Consider the following 7,789-nt stretch of genomic DNA (forward strand, 5'->3'; position numbering starts at 1 on the left):
GGAGGAGGACTTCGTGGATTGGTGTCAGACATATGGGCTTATGTTGACTTGTGGGCTTGGGCAACACTGGGTTGGGAAGTTTTCTTGATGTGCGCTTAACCTTTATATAAAACTGTCTTACACATGCGTTTCTGTGGATTTGTTTCTCTAATGTACACAGACCAACATAGCATAATAAAAAAATTATTTATTCAAGTTTTTCTTGCCTCATCAAGTCTTTTCTGTGAGGGAGGTGGGAGTCAACCATAAAACTAGTTTTCAGTATAGCATGAATATCAGGCATTCCAAATAGGCAATTCTGAATTAATGAGGTCATGAGGTCTTAATGAAACATAAAAGTTTCTCTGTGAATTTAAACTGGCCGAAAGGAACTTACCAGACCACATTTTCCTCTAGACATAATCTTTCCTGACATGAGTACTTAAAATGGGCCTAGAATATTTCTCTCAGTCCAGAAGAGTTTATAAGAATACAGTATTCTTATAAATATGTAAGAACAATGATTAAAAAGAGAACAAAAGAAAAGGAAAACCTTGCCATTTGGTTTGGAAAGAGTGAGTCAAAACATCTATGTGCACTTTTGAATTTACCTGATATTTCTGAATTTTTCTTTATATAAAAAATACCTAAACAGGTATGAAATTCAGGATAATCTAGCTGAAGTTTATTTGTTTTGGGGGTTTCATTACCGAAGTTCTATCACAATCCAAGATCTGTAACAATACCCTTGAGTCAGACATTCACCAGTTATCTTTAGGATGGTCTATCATGGAATCTAGGTGGTACAAATGGTGAACATGCTCAGTTGCTCTGCTAAGTCCTGATGCATCTCTGAAGAAGGTCTTTGCAAAAGACTGTAATAATATCAACCACTGAAAAACCTCTGAAACACAATTGTTCTCTGACACACATGAGGTCATCATGAATCAGAATCAATACCAATGTGACTGTTATAATAGAATCCCTGAAGGGACATTTGGATGTAAGCATATGTGACCCTTAGATGATGCATTTTACCAAGATCCAATATCCAGTGTTAGCAAGGGAAGGTTATATAAATGTTAAGAAATTTCTATAGTTGTTTATTAAATTGGAAGAAATTCTTAGATAAGTGGGAGTTTTGTGGGGCTAGATCAGAGGACATACACTGGTACAGACAGTAACAGGAAACACAGGACCAGTGGTGAGAGTGGCCATACCAGAGGGTGGAGAAGGGAGGATACCAGAGGATACCAGAGGGAAGTGGTGTAGAAAGGCGGAACCAATTATAAGGATATATATATAACCTCCTCTCTGGGGGATGGGCAACAGAAAAGTGGGTGAAGGGAGATGTCAGTGTAAGACATGACAAAATAATAATAATTTATAAATTATCAAGAGTTCATTTGGGAGGGGGGAGCAGGGAGGGAGGGGGGAATGAGGAGCTGATACCAAGGGCTTAAGTGGAGAGCAAATATTTTGAGAATGATGAGGGCAACGAATGTACACATGTGCTAGACACACTTGATGTATGTATGAATTGTGATAAGGGTTGTATGAGCCCCCCCGCCCAAAATGATATTTTTAAAGAAAGCATGTTAAGTAGTCTTTGTTGTTATTGTACAAAGAAAAGCAGTATGAAGTAAATCCCCAGAAAGTCTCTGTTTCTGTTTTTGTTTTTCAACAGAAGACTTCTAATCAGCATCAGAGACTGTGGGAGGGGTTTCAGTGAAGGGCACGCCCCCCAATGCAGAGTATTGAAACCACATTCCTCACATTGGCTGTCGGAATCAGAGCAAAACGCCCTGGGGGAGGAATGAAAAAGCCCACGCTGAGTTGGGGAAGATAGATTCTATTTAAATACAGAAATGTCCTATATGGAGTAGTTAAATTGCTTGGTATCTTGCTTCTAAACATATTCTTTTTAATACCTATAAAATGACAGGAGTGGGGGTATGCAAATAAGGCATATGGGAGCATGCAAATCAGGTATAACTCATAATCTACTGGGTATAAAGTGAGTCATCGCAGAAACAAGAATGGGTTATCTCAAGAATATTAAATAAGAAGGACCAGGTGTAAAGTATGCCCTTTGAACCTTCAGAGTCCTGTACTGAATAAGGTAAAGAAAATTGGAAGGCAAAGCCATGTTTCAAAATTCAGCATTGGTATGACTCTTACAGAGTCAAGAGAGGTGAGATGTGGACTTTATGATATTTTTGCCTTCTGCATGTAAAATATTGTCATATCTAACAGAGATTACTGATAAGTGGTCTACTAAGACTGTTTCACACCAGACAGGCCCTCATGCTTTATAATATAGGAGCTGATCTGCTAACTGCATTCAAACCCATCCTGTATCAGGAGAAGGCTGAGGCTGTCTGCTCCTTTAAAGACCAAATCTTAAAAGCCCTAAGAAGTATTTCTACTTGTCCCATATCAGGTTGCTATGAATCAGAATTGATTTGGAGGCAGTGGATTTTGGGGTTTTTTTGTACATTTTTAGGGAATAAGCAAGTTCACCTATTACTAACCTGTAGAACAAATCTTATCATTTCTCCATATAAATTATGAAATATGTTATTATATCATAAAACCAATATGTAACACTACACACTCCTGGCCTAGGTGGAATAACTCCACTGATATGTATTGGTTTTTCAAAATAATAATTTGAAATGGTGAATAGTTAAGTCATTTTTAATAGATCAGTATAAAAATAGCAGTACTTTATTTTTATCAGAAATAAAATGTTATAATGTAGCAATTCTGCAGAACTATTAATCTGGCTTTATGTATTTCATATATCTATTTCATAATACTAAACTGCTTGAAAACTTTAGGTTCTGAACACTGAACATTCTGAGATCTCAAATGTTTATGTGGGTGAACTACTTTAATATATTACAAATTGCAAATGATATTGTTAAGTAATTTCCTTTGTGTGTGTGTGTGTGTGTGTGTGTGTATAAGAGAGAGTTTTATACAAAGAGTAATTGTACATTAATAAAGCATCCCAACCCATGTAATTTTCTTTTAAAAAAAAAAGATTAAAAATGAGATTTGGGGGTGTGGTTAAAACATTTGACCCCCCAAAAGAGGTTGACAGTTTGAACCCAAAAGTCACACTTTAGGAGAAAGATTTGAGAGTCTGCTTTTATAAAGATTACAGCTTTCAAAACCCTAAAGAGTAGTTCTGGTCTAGCCAATAAGGCCATTATTCATTATAAACAACTGTATGACTGTGAGTTTCATTTGATTTGATACTAAAGTTTTAGAGGCTCTAAAAGGCTTTGATATCAGCATTGAGTAAGTTGAAATCTTTCTCCAAGGAGAAGTTGTAATTGTCAGTGAGCTAAAGGAACAGTTAAACTAGCTTTTAGATGGCCTGGGTGAATGATTATGTTCAGCAAAGTCAGTTCTGTCCTGCACCACATTGCTTTAGAAGAAGACATCAAGTAGGGTAAAACTTGTAGTGACCGTAGTTAGGGTTTCTGAAGCTGTCAGTCATGACAGGAACAGACAGTCCCATCCTGAGAAGTGGTTGGTGGATGTGAACTGACAACCTTGCAGCTAGCTAGCAACCCAACATCGATCCCCAGGAAACTACACTCCAAATATGTTATAGATACAGACAAAATTTACTCAAATACTGTACAAGGAGCATACCAAAGATTTGGCACCAAAGCAAGTATTTTAATGGATTAAAGTGTTTTTGTCTCAGTCAGGGTCCAATCATTCCAGCAAGGGGCAGAATAACAAAACCTGAAGCTGCCACCTTTGTTTGGCCAGTCAATTTGTCACACTTTTTTTTCTTTAGTTCCCTTTATTTTCTATGTATAGAGGGATGATACTTCCCTTCAAAAGTCAAAATTCACATTTCTCTCACTTCAAATTCTGTGAAACATAGGACCGATATCACCCCTCCCCCCCAATTTTTGTATAAAAGATTCTGCTTTACTCTGTGGATACTACTGCTCTAGGAATTCGGGTCTAACAGTGAATGAATAAATACAACGCACCGCTTTTACAGTTTACATCAACATCGGTGAGACAGATAGCAATCAGGATGAATAAATATTCCATATAGTGTATTAGCGTTATAATTTTTAGATGCCATTGAGTAAATTCTGACTCACAGAGGCTCTGTGTATAAAGGAACAAAACACTGCTTTGTCTCGATATCCTCACCATTGGTATATTTGAACCCATTGTGTCACTCCATCTCCGTAAGAACCCTATGATCTTACCAAGAGTGATGTCCCTTTCCTCTCCCTATGCCCAAAGTACATGAAATGAACTTTCAGTATCCTTGCTTCTAAGGAACCTTCTGGAGGCACTGTACAAATACATGCTAAAAGCAAACATTAACTAAAAAGAGGATAAGAGCATGTCTGTAGGTAGATTTGAGGGAAGGCAGAACTTTTAGATGGAATAACCAGAAAATTGAGAGAAGCATGTCTTTCAGAATGAAAGATGAAGAACTTTCCAGGCTGAGGGGAAACTCAATAAAAAATCTGATTGTTATTTCTTCAACTCCTGCTCATAGCAACTTTGTAGGTCAGAGCCTCCTAAGGCTTTTAGAACTGTAAATCTTTTCAGAATAAGATAACATCTTTTTTCCCTCCATTGGATTGGTGAGATTCAGCTGCTGACCTGGCAGTTCGGTGGCCCGTCTCGTCACTGTCTGAATGCCTTGGCAGGAGGGAATCCAAGGGTCAAAGTCCTGTGGTATACTGACTAGGACAATCTTGGACCAGCAAGGATGCCTCTGTGACTAGAACAACGTTAGCAGTTTAAAGATGATAGAAAAGCTTACTTAGCAATTTCCATTTGTTGCATGCCTTTGTAAATGATACCTTATTGCATTCGCCCAGCACTCTTTCAGGATAATAAGTATTAATACACCATTTTACACAAGTGAGAACAGAATAACACATTGAAATGTATTTTTTCAAAAGTCCATGAACTAGTAAATTTTACCATTCCCTTCTGAGATTAAGGTCTTGGGAAAACAAATGCATCATAAATTCTCTTACAGCACAGATGCCATTTTATAACTAAAGTAATAGCTACATTCTAAACTGGAAACTGAATGTCCCTGGCACATACATACAAACAGCACGCAGACCATGTCTTGCCAATAAAATAATTATTTCAGCAGCTTAAATCAAGCCAGGAAGTATATTTGTGATTTCATTCAGCCATGCTAATGTTCTGATCAATATGTCCATCAGTGAAGTAGAGGCAGTCTTATACTTTAGCAATACTGTTCTGATCAATATGTCCATCAGTGAAGTAGAGGTAGTCTTATACTTTAGCAATACTGGATTGCTAAAAATCCATGTGAAAACACAGTGAACGCTTGTACATTTTCAGATATTATATCTCTCGGAGGAATGTCAATCACAATGAGTTGCAATTAAACAACTAATAAGTAGCATTTACACTTTAGAAATTGTCATCAAAAACTCATCCGTGCAATTAATTTGTGGCTAGGAGCAACCTTGCGGGACAGAGCCTAACTCACTGCCTCATCGTGTCTCCCAGGCCACATCCCTTGAACAGTTTGCTACATCTGTCTTCTTCGGAGAATTGGTGAGTCCAACCCGCTTTCATGTAGGCTAGCAGTAAACACTTAGCCACCGCACTACTTAGTGTTCTATTTATGTTTCATTTGTCGAAATGGGCAAAAACAACAACAAACATTTTCTTCACCCTTAATTATTTAAAAATGTGTCTCAACACAATTAAATTGATGATGATCATATTTCTCTTCAACAGAATCAATAATTAAAGTTTCTGCAAATTTAAACAACATAACTAGAATCCCTCAGCAAATGTTACTTCTGAAGAATAGTTAACAACAGGAAGCTATTTACATCATTTTTACTATAAACTTTGTAAAATACTTCAATAGAGTTGCCTATGTAAGAAGTAACCATACAAATAAACCAATATACACACTCTAGAACACTTTTCCTTTTGATTTAGGGTTCATATTACACAAATTTTATTGGTTTTATCAGTCCTATATATCTATATCTATATATCTATATCTATTAAAAATCTGGTTATCTGGCACCATTTCAACTGTGTTCCCTCAAAATTTTGCCAATATGGCAGGGCCATGTTTCTCAGTGGGTTGTCAGCTTTGTAATTTTACAACTTGATCGTGAAGTAATGATTTCCCCATTGTGTAAACTTACAATCAATTGTAAAGAGAATGAAGTGAAAAAAAAGAGAGAGAGAATGAAGTGTGAGATGTAACAACAATAATTCTGTCAGGTCCTGATCCCAACGAAGATGATTTCTCCTAGTTTATGGCTTGTAAGACCTTTTATACACGGAGAAAAGACAACAGAGAGGGGAACCTAGTGCCATAATAAATGAAGAAGCCAGAACAGATCCCACCCTTTAGATCCAAGGGATCCAAGGGATCATCGATGGCAAGTCACAAAGAGATTACCAATGAGTGGTGATCTACCGAAAAGATTCTGAAATATACTAAAATCTTCTTAGAATTGTGAGCCGGCCGAGAAAGAAAGCTTTGCTCTTGAGTTGGCTTCCTTTAGAGTTTAGGAAACTTCTTTCTAAACTCCTGAATTGTGTGAGATTGTCTATTTTTGAAAGCCATCCACTTGCTATCTTACTGTCACAAGAGAACTAGATAACTAAGATGCGGTTACACCTTTCCTTGCATCACGTGGTTTTCTCCAGGTGATTTTTTATTTTTGTTTTTGAGAAGTTGAATAGGATGATTATCATAGGGAGCACTCAAAATAGGTTTTTTATTTGTCTTGAAGCATATACACAAATAAGATTATCCAAAACATACTGTCACAAATTTGTTTAAATAACACCTAAGATTTTTTCAGTGGCTGGGCAAAATATAGGCAGTTAAAAGGTACATTAATTTTATGATCCACGGCAGTGTAATAGAAAAGTAAAATAACTGCCTACTTGCTGTGAAAATATAGAGCACTCTGGTTTCCCAAAGGAAAAAAAGGAAATATTAAAGTTCATATAAAATCTAAATGCTTTGCTTAGGTATAGAATATTTGGATGAAGTTTTGGGATGTCAATATGTAAAATTCGAGTACACATGACTGTTTTTATTTCATCTTTTAAATTCCGTATCTGTAGCCTTTTAAAAACATATGAGTCATTTTATATTAAAATTTAAATTATAAAACCAATGAAGTTATCCTAATAAAGGATTCTCTCTTAGTTTATTCTTCATCATTTTCATAACTAAGAGATATTAAGAAAATGATTTTGACAATGATCTCCATTTGAGTTTGATTTGATGTAGTAAGAGAATTTTGTGATTTTGTCAATTGCAATAAATGTAGACTATACATTAATATACTCATTGAGTAAAATACACATCTCACAATTCTACAGAATATGCGATTGGCTCTTATGTCTGAGTTTTCATGCTTCCATCTAGTGGGCACCATTTAAACTTTTTGGTGAAATCTTCAAAACCATCCTAAGGTAGGGCTAGTTGCTACTTTCTTAGAAATATCTTAGCTAGCATATCATATTGGTATTGTATATGAAGTTTTCTGATTCTACCCGTTAGCTTGATTTCTGGTTCACTAAGGTAAGCTTAAATATAAAATAAATCTATATTATATAACTGGTAAATATATATATATATACACACACACACACACACACACTCACATTTGGATAGAGATATATTTAACAAGAATAATTATAAGCTAATGATGAATACAAATTTTAAGAATTTCTCTAGCATTTTACTAGATATATAAACTTATGAAATGAATATGTACTTTCA

The sequence above is a fragment of the Echinops telfairi genome, unplaced genomic scaffold (genome assembly GCF_000313985.2).
Source record: "Echinops telfairi isolate 266 unplaced genomic scaffold, ASM31398v2 ScPeMD7_7401;HRSCAF=8416, whole genome shotgun sequence".
NCBI classification, from domain to species: domain Eukaryota; kingdom Metazoa; phylum Chordata; class Mammalia; order Afrosoricida; family Tenrecidae; genus Echinops; species Echinops telfairi.